This window comes from Phocoena phocoena, chromosome 18, assembly GCF_963924675.1.
Source record: "Phocoena phocoena chromosome 18, mPhoPho1.1, whole genome shotgun sequence".
Classification (NCBI taxonomy): domain Eukaryota; kingdom Metazoa; phylum Chordata; class Mammalia; order Artiodactyla; family Phocoenidae; genus Phocoena; species Phocoena phocoena.
In genome coordinates, this window is record NC_089236.1 from 76,651,979 (window position 1) to 76,669,349 (window position 17,371).

A 17,371-nucleotide genomic window follows, 5' to 3' on the forward strand; every position below is an offset into this window, starting at 1 on the left:
CGCTCCCTTACGAACGAAAGGCAACTTGCACACACACATGTGCATCCTTCCGTCTGTACTGAAGTATATAAAGGAAATGATAGATGACATAACAACACTATCAGGTGAAATTCCCTGAGAACGGTGTTTTCAGGCACTTCAGATTTGATAGAAGGCTGGCAGCTTGGGTCTGGAGCAAACTGAAGAAGAAGAGGCGAGGTGGCCACAGGCAACACTGGAGGGGAAGGGGTCACATTGACAGCAGGCTCCCGGAGGCGACCAGCAAGCACTGAAGATGCAGGGTGGCAGAGGCAGTGAGGCTGCTGCCAGAGAAGCAAACGTGGAAGGTGTAGGGCAAATAAAAAGTGAAAAGAAGAGGCATCATTCTACCTGTTAGAGATCAGGGAGATCTCCCTTTTCTTAGAACATTTTCTTTAAAAAACTTGAAAGTTCTTTCTCTGTCTCTTCAAAGTATTTGTAAATCTTTCCAAAAGCTAAACTTAGGTTTCCCAGCCCGGGAAAGTCTTTCTCAAGGACCTGGGAGCCATCTCCTTGAGACGTAACATCAAGGAAGGTAAGGGCTCCATCTCCTGCCGTAGAGAGATCGGTGTTTGTTCTTCCTTTGTATAAAGTCAATTAACCAACACGGATGGTCACCCCAATTACCGGGTAGATTTAGGATGAATTACATGGGACAAATGTTTCCGTCAAGTCCCGTTACTTGAGGACTAGTTACCGTTTATCCTGAGAACGTGTATCTAATGGGTCGCGTCCGCTTGGTGACAAACCTCTTAGCAGACTACCTGCTACGTGCATCACATTCTGGTTTAATGCTTATTCAACAATAAAACTATTTTCTTTCTCTCCTGACTTTATGGAGAGGATTTCCGGGTTGGAAGATTATTCTGTTTTGAAGTATATTTCTCCACTAAAGGCTAACACTTGGGGAAAGTCTTCACGATTTCTTTGCTGTTTTCATGGCAGCACGATGATGACAAGGTGTTCTCCTCAAACATTTTCTCTTTGTTTATAGGAATAGTATTTATTTTCTATCAGGTGAGCATATTGTAATGTGGTTGCCCCTTCATCTCTCATCAATCTAATTCTCTTCCCTGGCTGAGGCCCAAGGTCATTTGGTCCATCCCCCTGTGCTCATAGGTTGGTCAATACTGTTTAGCCAAGTGTCAGCTGGGCCCCAGGATAATTTAGTCAAATAATAATGTTAGAGGTAATGATTAACACACAATATTCCTTGAACGGTGATACTCTCGGTGCCTCACTGGAGTTTTGCACCTCTTTCTGTCTTTCAGTATTTCCATCGAATTTTTAGATCTTTACCAATAGCTTCAATTTCTTTTTTTTTATAATTTTTCTCATTGATTTAGTTCTGCTTGTAATGCATTGAAGTAGAAAAATAACTGTTCCCCCTGCAAAGGACGTATCACAACATTAAAGCCCTAGAGCTAATCACCAGAAAGACTTCACAATTCTCCGTGTGTGGGGAGCTGGACTTCTCCATATTTCTGCTACTGCAGAGAGTGCACTGCAGTAATGGAAGAATATAAATTTTAAAAGAGCACATTAGGAATGTGAACTAAGATATTGCCTGTCATATCAGGAAACAAAGGGTGTTGCAGCCATGACGCCATCACGTGACAGGTGCCCGGATGGTGAGCCCTGAGGGAACTCCGGATGGAGACAAAAGGTCTGCCCACTGGCAAGTCCATCTAGCAGTCAGCTGCTGCAGCCACAGGATGAGAGAGCACAGGGTACTGGCCCCAGAGAGCTGAGGTGCACATCAAAGGAATGATTTCAGTGAGCCCAGACTCTTGCATCTTCCCATTCATAGCAAAGTGCTAACTTCCTTAACTTGAGATATCTGGTTTTCTTGCGTTAACAGTAATATTTTGATGTCCTGAGTTCCTTGTCTTTTTATTTATGTATTTTTTTGGCCGTGCCACCAGGCACGTGGGATCTTATTCTCTCTTCCCTGCAGTGATAGTGCAGGGTCCCAACCAATGGACCGCTAGGAAAGTCCCTGACTTCTTGTCTTTTGTTGCCCAAAACTCCTATATATCCTGGCTCCCTCCCCTCCCCCCTTGCCTCTTTGGAACAGTTTCTCACAGTTATCTGAGATGCTGTGTCCCTGGCTGAAGTCCTCAGATTTGTCCACCGAATGAAACATAATTCTCAACTTTCAGGCTGTGCATTTTTTTCAGTTGACAGGAAGGAATGAAATGGAAATCTTTCTCTCCAAAATTCTTAGATATCTAAGAAATCATCGTGCGAAGCACCGTGCTAAAAGACAAGCGCATCGTTGGAAGAATACTCATTTGCAATTAGGCTTTTAAGCAGAACTTTCGGTTACTTTCGGCTCCATCACCGTGAGCCAGATTGCTTTGGCCAAATTGCCTTCAGCCTAATCATATGCGATTTCTTAACACAGGGCCTTGTGTAGCTGCTACCAATTAATTGGAGTGATCTTAAAGGGTTCTTTTTCATTAGTGAGATTGTCTTTAGGGATAAATGAATCATTTGCTTGGAGTTTGTAAGAAAAGAAATCAGGACTGAGAAACAGTTTCCAAATTGCAAGACACTCCCGGTATTTTGTTGCTTGCTTGAAAAGTGTAAGCCTTTAGCAGCACCTAAACAACCAATAGGGCGTTTACATAGACACTAGTGTTAGTAAAGTGTTAATGCCAGAACTTTAAATTCCTGCATTATAAAATGATATTAAAGATGCCTTCTTCTGAGAAGAGGGAAGAGACAATAAAAGGGAAGTCGTGATTTACTGAGGCTAATCTTGAACTATGATGATCTTCGATAATTACCTCTCATTTAATTTAAATCTTCAGAGAAATACATTTCTTCCTCAAGTATCGGCCTTAAATTTCACTGGCTGATCATCTCACAGCTAAAAAAAAAATAATACTTTTCCAGGTGGCTTACTTTATAAGAGGGAACAGTTGAAGGCACGAGAAAATTTGGCTTCAGTCCCGTCCTGGTCCTTGATTTTGAATCCAAAAAGCTGCTCTGTGTCTCAGCAGTGATGACCACTAGATGGGATGCAGCAACAATGCCCGCTTCTCCGTTTCTTCAGTGGCTAATAATAGCAAGCATTTCTTCTCAGCAGCTGCAAAAACTGTACACTCAAATGCTCACATAACTGATCAACTGTCTTTTGAAAATGAGAGATCGATCATTTAATTGTCATTGAGTCCAGCCTCCTGTTTTACCAGTTCTGTGTTTGGATAGCCCTTTGCCCAATCCCTGCCCTGTCCTCTAGGTGCTGCCTGAGAAACAGCAGGAAGTGACCACAGTGCGAGGTAACCAGTGATGGCAGGACGCGGGTGGCGTGGGAGTGCTGGTAATTTGGGAAATCAGCACCAGGAGGGCCTAGAGTAATAATATCCAGATATTTTACCTACAGGCCAAAGAAGGGACGCAAAGCTCAATGCTGATGTCTTGTCCTTGTTGCCAAGGAGATAAAAGGGAAAATGGAAATGGAGGCGTGCAGGAAGAAACTGACATTTTTGGTTGACGTTGCAGAATCAGAATGGAACACTTTGCTGCTAAGATGTCTAAGAACTGTCATAAAAGATACGGCGTGCCCTTGGGATAAACTAACAGTTCATACTTACGGGTTCTGGAATGCCCAAAAGATAAAATCTTGACTATTTTGTATAAACTGGACTTCACAAAAAATTTTATCCCTGATTTTTTTTTAATGTGTTGGTGTTGGAACATAACTTTGTGAATATAACTGCTTGAGAATTGCTCCTTTTCCACCATGAGCAGACTAATATAAATGGACTAAGCTTGGTCATTTGCCATTGTTAAAAATATCTGTTGCGTTTTATGTTTGGTGAGCCAGTCTTCTGAAGCCTGACTTTCCTAGAAGTCTTTGTGAAAAAACGCTTCCTCGCTTTTTAAAGTGATTCTGCTTCTGAGTCTTCCTTTGACAAGACATACAGTGTGTCCAAAGATAAAGAAGAAATCTTGCTTTTATAAATAACTTTGAGATCTTGACTAATCCACAGAATAGACGGTATTTCCATTGACCTATGTAAGTCTTTTCACTACTTTTTCCAACCAAATAGTTGGAACCACAGCCTATAATTATGTAATATCTTCACTGTGGAGCATTTTGCCAGTTGACCTCAATATCCATCCTCTCCTTCCTTCATAGCAACAGAAGTTTTCACCAGGTTAATTTCTTCTCAGAATAAATATTATGTTAATTAGCATCTCACACAAGAGATGGATGGGGCCATTTAACTTAATTCTGGCCAAAAGAATGTAAGCAAAAGGACTTGGGAAAACGTTCTTAACAGGTAACTTGCTTATGCTCTTTGCCACTTTCTCCTTTGTCCAGTACTACTTCCTGCTAGCCGGAATATAGTCCTTATGGCTGGTGCTGCAGCAATAGTTTTGGTCCATGAGGTGAATTTAGGGAAAACATCCATGCCAAGCGGAGAAAAAATAGCTTGCCAAGCTGAGAATGTTATTGGGCAGTAAACCAGCTATTTACGTAATATCCTTAGATTATACAAGAAATAATCAATTTCTGTCTTGTATAAGTCGCTATTATTTTGGATCTTTTATGGGTTGAATTGTGTCTTCCCTTCAAATTCACATGTTGACGTTCTAACCCCTAGTACCTCAGGATGTGATCTTATTTGGAGATACAGTCTTTACTAAGATAATTAAGTGAAAATGAGGTCAGTAGGGTTGGCCCTAATCTAGTAAGGTTGGTGTCCTTACAGAAAGGGGAAATTTGGAAACAGATATATTCACAGGGAGAATGGAATGCGAAGAGACACAGGAAGAAGATGGCCATTTACAAACCAAGGGGAGAGGAGTGAAAAAGAGCGTCCCTTACAGCCCTGGGACTCTGTGGAACAGACTCTGTGGACACCATCCTGGACGTCCAGGTTCCAGGCTATGAGACAGTAAAGGTCTGCTGTTTAAGTCTACAGTCTGTGGGACTTCGTTCTGCCAGCCCCAGAAAACTAAGACAGGGTCTGAGAACCAAGGAGGATTTTGTCAGAGAAAGAGAAATCACTCTCAGTGTTTCAAGTTTAAAGGATTTAATATAGGGAATTGAGATTGTGGAAACTGCTAGAATGCCTGGGAGAGTGAGGCTTGATCACTTGGCTCAGGTAGTGTTTTATCAGATTTCTCCACTGCAAAATTATTGGTTTTTTAATCTCCTTGTTACTGTATACTTTGGAAGGAGATCACTGTTCAGCCAATACCTAAGGAATGGAAGTTATGCTTCACCTTTTGAGGGTAGAGTATCTACCCAAATTATTTGAAATTCTTCTTCATGGAAGATTTGTTTCTTCTCTAATATTTATTAATTTATTCAATTTTTTATTTATAGCATATGGACTTATGGATGTTTACTCTATACTTTGGGTTATAATCCAATACTACTTTATCGCTCACATTTTTTCGGCTTTGGCTACTGGAGGTTCTTTCAGTAGGTTTCTTGTAGGCCTTTGACATGTCCCCATCGCTGTGGGATTTCTTTACTTTCTGTTCATTGTGGGGTTTTCTTTCAATAAAAAGTGTCTGGTTAAGGGGAAACTTATCTAGAATTGCACTTGGGATCTTTACTATCCTTACTGATCTTTGGCCCACCAGCTACCTCTTGCACCAAGAGTGTGTTTCAATCTATCCCGTGTCTTCCATAGTTTCTGTCTTATGAATGAATTGTGTTATTTAGAGCCTAGTTATTCATACCTCCTATATCTTAGTATAAAGTATTTAAAATAATGAAATGGCATTTAATTCATTTCATTTGCCATTTTTTTTTTTTTTTTTTTTGCGGTACGCGGGCCTCTCACTGTTGTGGCCTCTCCCATTGCGGAGCAACAGGCTCCGGACACGCAGGCTCAGTGGCCATGGCTCACGGACCCAGCCGCTCCGCGGCATGTGGGATCCTCCCACACCGGGGCACGAACCCGTGTCCCCTGCATCGGCAGGCGGACTCTCAACCACTGCGCCACCAGGGAAGCCCTCATTTGCCATTTTTAATTCACATTCTGTTGTCTGCTCTCAGGATCAGCACCCTGATATTCTGTTGTTTCCACTGGCCTCGTGCAGGCGGACTCTCAACCACTGCGCCACCAGGGAAGCCCTCATTTGCCATTTTTAATTCACATTCTGTTGTCTGCTCTCAGGATCAGCACCCTGATATTCTGTTGTTTCCACTGGCCTCGTGCAGGCGGACTCTCAACCACTGCGCCACCAGGGAAGCCCTCATTTGCCATTTTTAATTCAAATTCTGTTGTCTGCTCTCAGGATCAGCACCCTGATATTCTGTTGTCTCCACTGGCCTCGTGTATTTGCTTATCATCTAGTGTGGCTTTGCTGAATTGCTTTGTTTTGAGTGTGTCTCTTGCTTTGTGAACCAAATTTAAAATATTGATATGACTGATGTGATTAGTTTCAGCTCTGTCACGTCATTTTTGTTGAATTTGTTGTGCTTTCCATTAATATTGTTTTGCTGCAGGCATAATATTTATTTGGTGCTATTTGTTCTTCTTGGTGATCTAAATAGTGTTCTGAAGGATGTGTAAAGTGGTTCAGAGTTAAGCGGCTGCCTGTCCCTCGGTTCCCTAGAAGTTCCCCACCAATATTTCCTTTCAACATGTATTTTTCTTTTCTTACTCTCAAGAATGCTATAAAAAGGTAGAATAGCTTTGAGATGTCTGAAATGGCTACTTTGGTTTGTCATACCCTTTTTGTAAAATAATTAACAGGACCTTTAATAAAGAAATTTAAATGTATCTGACATTTTCAAAAAGCCAGTGATGATAAAGAGAATTGTCTACAGCACAAGTCAATTCTCTAAATATTAATATGTAAATTTAATTAAATTTACAATTTAAATTCCAGTGGAATTTACCCAATCTGGAATTGGATAAAATGATCTTGAAATTCATACGGAAGTGCAAATCTTTGGAGATAGCCAAGAAAACTCTTTTTAAAACCTATTTGGCAGATGTCAACGAATACTATAAAGCCAGTAGAATCGACTCAGTACAGTGTTGGAATACAGATAGATAAATAGATTAGTTTAACAAAGTGGTAAACCAAATAATTTTAACCAAAGAGAATCGAGAAATACAGTCCAGTATACATGCGATAAAATATTAGACATAAGTGGTGTTTTAGTCCGGAGAGAAGAGTGTGGCTTATTTAACAGACAGTGTTGGTACAACTGCTCATCCACGTAAGAGAATATTTGAGGGGATGCGAGCTGAGTCCCACCAGTGACCCCACGTGTCGGTGTTTGTGGCCAGAAGGGAACGGTGAGGGGCTAAGGCTGGTGAGTGAGAAGTCTTTTAGACCGTGCAGGTCTTTACACGTCACCTAAGGAGGGAAATTCAACCTTGTAGGAGAAGTGGGGAATCAGTTTTTCTATTAAGCAGAAGGAAGGCAGTTATGTACACGTGCTATAGGACAAAGTGGGCAAACGTGTGAAGGATGTTGGAGGGGAGAAAATGAGAGTGTTGGAGGTGGCTAGGAAAAGAGGGCATGGAAGCCCAGAAGTGGAAAGACAGAGGCTTGTAAAAAGCAGGGGAAGAAAGAGCTCTGATAACTGGGCCGGCCGACCCCGTCATACTTGGCCTGCTTTACCATTTGCTTCCCCATGGAATTCCCTTGCCATGTACATTTCAAATAGATTCCTGGTCTCGTGTTCTATCTCTCCGGCTCTATGGTTACAGTGATCCAGAGGGTGTATGATCTGTGTTTAGCCAATAGTTTCTCTAACACCATGGCCCTGCTTTGTCAGTTCCTGGAACCCCCTTTCATTATCCTGACCTCCCATCCTCTTTGCTAACCTGGGTTACAGCCTTCAGGTCTCCAGTAAAGTACTCACTCAAGGGAAAACTAAAATCTTGTGGTTCAAAACCCAACTGGAGTGTTCCCAAGCACAAGGGAAGGCGCACAATCGAAATATATGTCAAGAAGCAGTGGCACCAGCTGGCGGGGCTGAGCTTCTATCTGCAGCTTGTAGCAGCTGTCAGTTGTCTGAAGAGACAGGTGGAGCCCAGCTGGGACACAGCGGACCCACAGCTGTTTGACTAGGGTGGCTGAGGTGTAGATCTTTTAGAAAACAAAGCCTAGATTAGGTTTGAAGTCCCCTCAAACCGCATAATGCAAAAAGTCGTTGTGAAAACACGGGACATAAAGATGAAAGCAAGAGTGAACATAAATGTCTTCATGTCTTCATGTTACGTGAGGATTTCTGCTTTGTGTTTTACAATCTATACCATGACTGTTGCGTTGAAAGATTTGGGAAGCAGTGTCTTTTCTTTCTTCTTAGGCTTTTTGCCACTACTGTTTTCTGTTATTATTATTATTATTATATATTATCCTGACATTAGTTTATTCAGTAAATACTTTGTGCGAGGTATTCGAATAAGAGTATTTATTCTTCATTCTCAAGTCGTTTTATTCTCAGAACAATTTAATTTTATCAGCAAGATTAACTAATTTTTCCTGTCACACAACCAGAAAGTGAAAAACTTGTCTTTTAATTCAAGTGTACACAAATACACTTGAGTTAAATATGCTCTTTCTACATTATATTTCCAAAAAAATATGCTCTTTCTACATTATATTTCCTCTTGATTAGGCAAAAGCAACTAGTTCGAATAGAGAAAAGTCAGAATCATTTTGGTAACTCTTTTTACCTTTCATGCAAATTGCTTTTGTGCCTGCAGTCTTAATGGAGTAAATTAACCAGCCACTTTGATGTGAGCACTGAATCTGAAGAGGGTGAAACTGTTTTTCAGCATTTTTCCTTGTAGTCTTACTGACAGGGTTTAGAATCTGATAGTTATGAGATGATTATTTAGGATAAGTTTCTTAAATTTGCTGAACCTTGGTTTACTCATCTATAAAATGGGTTGTTCCAGACATTAAATATGAATATATATAAACACGTCTAGAGAATAATACTAAATAAGTGACAATCTCCTTCCTCTCTATCATGCATCTCCTCTCAGCTCTATAGTGTCCTTAGACCCCTAAAAGTTTATACGTCATATTGTAAATAATGCTCTTGTGGTAAGGATGGCATTTGACCAAAGAAATAAATATGCGATAATTGAATTTTATTATTACAGTAAACAAGGAAAAATGATAAGTTGTAAGATCTTCTTGGAACATTCTCAAATCTTAGCAAATTGGTGTCTGTTTCTTTAAAAAGTACTGTGAAAATATACGTTTTGGCCAGTATCCATTGACAAAGTTAGGCACTGTAAAAAGGGAAGGAGCGTTTGAAAGGGAAAGAACAGGACGTGCACACAGATAGGTTACGACAAATATTTTCCATATCAAAGCATACAAAAATTAAAAATGGTAAAAGAATAGTGAAGAAGTGAGAAATAAACCATTAAATGAACCATTTTGATAGAAAGCTTTGAATATTGCTAATGTTTAATATTGTCATTTTAGTCTCTTAAGGTCACAGTGTTAATGAAAATTTCTAAATCCATTTGGTTTGATATAAATCCACTGGTCACCGTGGATTATCTCAGCCAGAGAAGCAAAGGGTGGAGTGAGAATAAAGGATGACCTTCAATATGAAGGTGCGGGAGCTGGCTGCTCTCACCGTTCAAAGACAGCAGAACAAGAAGAGATCCAGAGAATGCAGTATTCAGGTTCTGTTTTTTCTGAAAGCCACACGTGAACATTGCAATTGTGAGCCAAGGGAAATTGTGCAATTCTTCCTCTAGAGATTCTGGCATGGCTCTGCCAAAAAGTAATGCATGACCCTACTATCACAGTTGCTCCTCTGGCCCTTCGGGGATATAATTCTTTATTTCAAGAGCCCAAGCTGCGTTCTGCTGTGTTTCAAAGACTCTGGAATTCTATGACTGCCATGGGAAAAAGAATGTCATTGTGTTTTGGCAATTTGTCAGATTCAAAATAGAATTCAAAGTCTTTGTCAAGTTCACCTTTTTCTTAGATAATCCTCTGAGAGCTGCTGTATGCAAAGTTGAAGCAGAGCGCTGGATGCGTGGAACCGCTCCGTGGTGACTGAGAGCTCTCTCAGCTGAGCAAGGTACTTAGGTCCTAAGTGATACACACGCGTATTCAAAACTACCTCATGTCAAAGAAGACAAACTGTTGGAAGGATCTGGCATATTTTGAACTTTGTTTGGCATACAGGAAATAGGGGAGCAAAAACGTCCTGTCATTGAGTCTCGGTAATTGAAGAATCACTGAGTTGAAGCCTGAATAGAAAGAAAGACAGGAAGATGAAGTCAGCTTTTCTGTCCATCAGTATGACATTGACAGTGTAGCCCTTGAATGAAAAATTGTAACTAAGGCTGACAGATACACTGGTGAGGTCTGCTCTCTTGCTTCGTCCTGATGGGTTTATCTTTGGGGGCACATCAGCTTTACTTAAAATATTCAATGGAAAGTTGAGATGCAATAGTTTATTCTAAAAGCTTCACATGTCTCATTCCATCAACAATCGTTGTTGAGTACGTGCGAGATAGATGTCAGACTCACAGAGTTCAAGATGAAAACGACCTGGACCCTCTTTTCAAGGAAGACTCAGTCATCCTTTGGGGATGCTGGGTTCCAGCCCCCCAGAATGGAACTTCTGCACTTGTAAAATTTTAATCAGCAACTAGGTTGCGATTCCTGTTGTGCTATTTGACTCTCACACATGTTTATATTAAATCCTGTTCTGCTACAGATGAAACCAGAGAAGGGGTCATGGAGAAGGCAATATTCATCCAAGGAGGGGGGTGATGAGCCCTCGCCCGGGCAATCAACACTCATTATTAATATTCCACTCACCTCGCGAGCAACAGAGTAAGATGCTCACGGGAAGGTCACCCGACACTGTCTTCAGCCCTTTGAGGAGCAGTTGAGCCTGAGGCTCTGGGCAGTGAGGAGCATCGTGTACCTCCTTCTTTTGTAAGGCTGCTGTGTCAGTCACAGGGCTGTCGCCATGTGTGCATATGTCTGGTGTCCATCTCAGGGAAGGTGCTGTTTTGGCTTCTTTGACACTCCTCTTCTGTTTCTACTGTGGTAATAACAGATGAATGGATAACAAGAATCTACCCTCCTAACAAAATTTTAAGTGGAGGATATAGTGTTGTTAACTTCAAGCCCAATGTCCTATCTCTGGTCTCTAGCACTTCTTTATCGTCTTGTATAACTGAAACTCTACGTCCCTTAAACAGCAATTCCTCATCTCCGCCCCTCCGCAGGCCCTGAATGCCACCATTCAACTTTCTACTTATCAGAGGTATTGAAAATAGTCAAACTCATGGGAGCGCCAGATATTTTGGAAACATAACAGATCATGACTCAGACGTGAAAAGGGACATACAGTCTATGTGTCTTTAGGCTACTGAGTTAACTGATCACATGAGTGGATTCAAATATGAGTCAGCCTGTTTCTTTGCTCATTTATTTAACCGAAGGTACTCTCTTGATGGGCTGTTTTGGTGTTGCCTGTATAAAACCATAATCCCATGTCTTGCTATGTAGACCACAACCCTTGAAGAGTCATCCTTAAAGCCCTGTAGACGAATGTGAAACGAATTTTAATTGACAGCCTGTCCCATGTCAGTCCCTGTTTTAGTTTTGGGAGATGTTGGAAGGAACAAGACAAAAATCTCCGCTCAGGGAGCTTCCATTCCAGTGGAGGACACAGGCAATAAGCAAGTTGAATACGTAAAGCAGACAGCGTAGGCACCAGTAATGAGTGCTTAAGAGAAACCGTCAAAGAGGGAGGTGGGGCTGTGGAGGGTTGGAGTCCAGGGAAGGAGTGGGTATTGACATTTTAGAGAGTGTAGACTCAGAAAGCCTCACGGAGAGAGTGACTTGTGAATTAAAACTGAATGAAGGAAGGAGCAGGTCACGTGGCTGACAGGAGGGGAGCAGAAAGGGAGGGGTCAGTGGAAAGTGCTGGGTGGAGGGTGCCCGGCGTGTTGGGGAACTCGGCACCTGGGGAGCAGAGTAGCGGGAGATGACGTCAGACAGGCAGTGGGGGCCTTGTACAGGGTGGAAAGGGTTCTGCTTTTACTCCGAGATGGGACTCTCCTGTAGAGTTGTGCCTGGGGAGTGACAGTGTGTAACTTAGGCTTTGATAGGTTTGTACTGGTACTCGTGTTGAGAGTATACAGTAAGAAGCTGTGGTACAATCAGGGAGAAGTTAGATCAATAGTTAAACACAGGGTTCACGATGCCCTTGACCAGGGAGTCGGTCCTGAGGACAGTGAGAAAAGGCAACATGCTTTATTCCTGGAAGATATGTAGGATGTGAGAGGAGAAGCCGAGTCAAGGATGAAGGTTCGTAGCATAGAGTTCCCACTGCCTGAGACGGGGAAGACTTCGTGGGATAACATCACATTCGTGGGAATATAGAAACTTGTTTTTAGATATAACTATTCTTATTTTTGCTTTATTTACTTTTAATTGAAATACAGTTGATTTACAATTTTATATTAGTTTCAGGTGTACAACATAGTGATTCAATATTTTTATAGATTATGCTCCATGTCAGGTTGTTACAAAACAATGGCTGTATTTCCCTGTGCTGTACAACATATCCTTGTGGCTTATCTTCTTTTCCTTTCCTTCTGTATTTTTTGTTTTATATTGGAGGCGTATATTTGATTCACAATGTTGTGTTAGTTTCAGGTGTACAGCAAAGTGATTCAGTTATACATATACATGTATCTATTCTTTTTCAAATTATTTTACCATTTCGGTTGTTAGAGAATATTGAGCAGACTTCCCTGTGCTATACAGTAGGTCTTTGTTGGTTATCTGTTTTACACACAATAGTTTTTATCTTTTAATCCCATACCCCTATCTCATCCCTCCCCCTGTTCACTTTCCTCAGTGGTAACCACTAGTTTGTTCTCTATTATCTGTGAGTCCGTTTGTTTCATAGATGTAACTTTTTAATACTAGTAGGATTCTCAATGGAGGGACCAGTAGATGGGTGGACATATGGTTTCTGGAATTTGGGGAAAAGTCTGAACTGGAGATATATATTTGGGACACATCAACAGACAGGTAGTATTTAAAGCTATGAAGCTGGATGATACCAACTAGAGAATTAGTCAGATTGTTTCAAAAGCCTCATCAGAACAGACAAAGAGGCAGAGATTGGAGCTGAGGCTGGCCCAACCTGGGGTGTTCAGAGCAGACCTGTGCTGGTGGCTGGAATGTCAGAGGAATTCCAGGCCCTGCCTTGGGAGCAGCTTCTGGTTAGGCTTCACAGTGCTTCACTGACTTGCTTAAAGATTGACCTTGGCTTTGGCTATCACATAACCGTGGAATCCGAGTCTTCGTTGCATGTACAGGAGAAGGGTTGAAGTAGCAGAACTGTTCAGTCAGTAATTCTGCAGATGCAAATACTCCCTCACAAATATAAATAAACATATTCATATATTAAAATATTTTCCCCACAACCGAGCATTTTATTTTGTTCTTAATTGTTTTATTCATTTACAGTGAGATTACCAACTAGACAGTAAAGTGTTTTGTTTTTGTTTTTTTTTTTTACAGAGGAAGGATCTATTTTGCACAATTCATAATAATGTTAGACACCTAGGAAGCCCTTTCTTGTTAGAGATAAAAATTTTATAACCATATTTTTCTTTTAGAACCATGATAATGGTCCTAATTTTAAACTATTGTTATAGGACTCAAGCAGAGATGAGACTCCATATTCATGATTTCAATTTTCAAAAGTGTATCTTGGTGATTACTGATTGACCCTCCCATCAAGGTACACTTGTCAACTGTGTTAGGGTCTATTACTTGCAGAGAGCATACATTTTAGAAAAAGGAAAGAAACCCAATTCGCTTCTGAGAATCCCCATAATAATATTATCTTTTAACTATATTTTGACTCCTGCCTGCTGTATTTGGAGAGTGTGATGCTAAAAATACCATCTGGGACAGCTGGGTGGTAGATTACAGAAACTACAGCTGTTCTGGGGTAAACTTTTGATGGATGTCATCCAAGCACCAGTTGTTAAATACTACCACAGCAAAGGTTTTCTTTTTCCTTAAAAAAAAAGACCAAAAAAAAAACTGAAATGAAAGCCACAGAATTCGACCTCTCAAGCAACATGGAATACTTTTAAAAAACCCTCACAGTATGGTACTATAATATAATGAAGTATATGAAAGACGTGTCTGAATGGAGTGTTGCTAGAAGAATCAACAGCAGAAAGCCAAATATATGTAGCACAGTTGCACAAGCTACTAGTGATGGATACAGACTCACCAAGACAAGGCAAACATGTGAAGTAGATCTATAACTTGCATTTTTTACAAGGAGCAAAATACATGTGGCAAACACGAATGCTGATCATCCTAACTCAGCCTTACTGAATTGAACCGGGTCCTCCCTGAGTGCTTTCAAATAATACTATTTGCTGAGCACTGAGTGTGGTCCAAGTGACATCCACGATCTCATTTAACCCTTGCAACAATCTTGGGAATGTGTATTGTTTTCCACATTTTACAGGTGTGGGGATATACTCTCACACAGGGCAAAGTACTTGCCCGAATTATCCTTTAGTTCTTTTAGATTCACAATATAAAATTAAGAGTTACAATTTAAAAGTTTAATTATAAGGAGTGCAAAACTAAGGACAAAAGAAGTGAAGGAAATTTACATGGAATGACCCGCAAATCCTCCCACATCATAGAGGTGCCTCCAAGGGCACATCCTCCCAATGACAGGTCAGAGATGTCACCTACCTACCAGAGGGACAGAGCATGAAAATGAAAAGTCTGCGATTTTAGAATCACAGATGGACTGAAACTACTACGATTTTTGCCTCTAAATGGAGGTGACAATGGTACCCTATGTAGAACATGATTAAGCAACTATTTTTTTTAACTGTAAAAGTATATACTTAGGGCTTCCCTGGTGGCACAGTGGTTGAGAGTCCGCCTGCCGATGCAGGGGACATGGGTTCGTGCCCCAGTCCGGGAGGATCCCACATGCCGCGGAGCGGCTGGGCCCGTGAGCCATGGCCGCTGAGCCTGCGTGTCTGGAGCCTGTGCTCCGCAACGGGAGAGGCCACGACAGTGAGAGGCCCGCGTACTGCAAAAAAAAAAAAAAAGTATATACTTAGAAGGCATTTCAACCACAGCAAAACATTAGGAATAATAACGCTCTTTGTAGTGTGTCCGTATAATTGCTCTTGCTCTGAATTAATTCTTGCTAGTGCTATTTTGCTGAAATGTTAATGAAGTCAGTTGAGGCAGAGGTGTGATGCGGAAGAACACAATGACAAGGATTTTCACCAAGCGTTCCTTCCTTTACTTCCTTTGCATCATCCCTAACTTTAATGGAATCGGTGTTCATGATGACAAATGTGAAGAAAAATAAAAACAGAAATCACAAAAATCGGTTTTCAAGTAAAGAGCAGAGCTCATTCTTGATCTGTAATAGACAGTTGACCCATAATTAAGCCTGGGCAGACACCTCTCTCATTGTCATCCCTCACATATGGGAACAAGTGTGACTTTGTGGGACAAGGTGACCTTGAGTCCTAAGACTTGACCTCTAGTCTCTGCTTTGTGCGGATCAGCTACATAACCCAAAGTCTCTACGTCCAAGTTTCCCAATAAAAAAAGGTAACACGGTTTATCTTGACTGCTTGTCAAGGATATTTGGAAAATCCAATGAGGGAGTAAGCGTGAGGGGAAGAACTCTGTGTCTGAGAGGGGTGAATTAGGCAGGGCTTCCAGTCACCTGGGGTGGGGTTTTTAACATTCCTGAAGCTCCAGCCACTCTGCAGACCAATTCAATCAGAAACTTTGGGAGTGGGACCCAGGCATTCATGCACTGTTACTTTTTGAAAGCAGCCCAGGGGAGTCCCCTGTGTAGTCTTGAGAACCCGAGGGCTGGAGGGAGTTGAGAGCACCCCTAATGCACTGGAGCTTCTTCCTCATCCTGTGATGCGTCCACAGTCATGGGTGATGGACTGTTGACCCCAGATGATCACAATTGGGACGTATCATTACTACACCCAATGCTGTATCTCTCCCACTAGCAGATTGGCACGGATTTCGAGGAAAAAATGGACTCACTAAAAACTTGAGACCTAAAGAGATGACCTTCAAAGGACTTACAGCGTGACATTTTGTAGATGAACACATTGTACAATTTTTTCCCCAAGAGCCAGTACAAAATACAAATTATCCGAATAACGAAATGTTTCCGATCCACGGTAGAAATAGCCATTTATTCAAGTTGTATGTGCACCTCAAGTTTCAATTTTTATTTTATTTAGACATTTTTTATTGAACTATACTTGACATAAATCATTGTATTAGTTTCAGGTGTAGAACGTAATGATTCTACACTTGTATGTATTTTGTGAAATGATGATTATAGTAAAAGTCTAGTTAACATCACCACACACGAAGGGTGTTTTTAAAAGATAATCATAAATTTAGGGAGTGGAGATAGTTATGACTTAAGTGTAGAATCTGAATCGTGTGGCCATACTTATTACCATTGCGCTCTTACTAAGATAAGTAAATCATTCTTTGGATGACTACGGCAGGCTGTCTTTATGGCATTAGATGTTATGAAATTTTATATCCTGTGGGAAAAATTGTTTATTCACTCAATCCTTGAGTATCCACACGATCTAAGAAGGTTTAAAAAATGTACTTGAAAGAGACCAATTTATTTTTTGCGGAGTCAGCCAGCAGCTACCTATTCATCGATGGAACAATTAACGTTTAGCAGCCCCATTTTACAAGACAGGAGTTTTTTTTTTTTTTTTTTTTTTTGCTGTACGCGGACCTCTCACTGTTGTGGCCTCTCCCATTGCGGAGCACAGGCTCCGGACGCGCAGGCTCAGTGGCCATGGCTCACGGGCCCAGCCGCTCTGCGGCATGTGGGATCTTCCCAGACCGGGGCACGAACCCGTGTCCCCTGCATCAGCAGGCGGACTCTCAACCACTGCGCCACCAGGGAAGCCCAAGACAGGAGTTTTAACAAGACGATTTCACAGTCAGTCTGAACCACTAGGCAAAGCAATTTCAAAGTGGACTTTGATTTGCCCCCTGTCAGCCTTCATCAATTATAGCAACACTATTCATAGGAAGCGTATATACAGCATAAATATGACCAAAGAGAGTGGTCAGTTTCAGATACAGATCTGGTTGGAGAGGGTCTATCATTAATCTTTGAATTTTGTTTTTGGGAAGGGTGAACAACTCAGTAATCATAGTAGCAAATGCTGAGTGCCTGAGACATGGTTTATACCTGTCCCATAAGAAGGGCAGTGCAGGCTTATGAGCTGTAATAAACCCATCTTGTATCGTGCACTTACTTGTCATTCACACACCTGAAAAT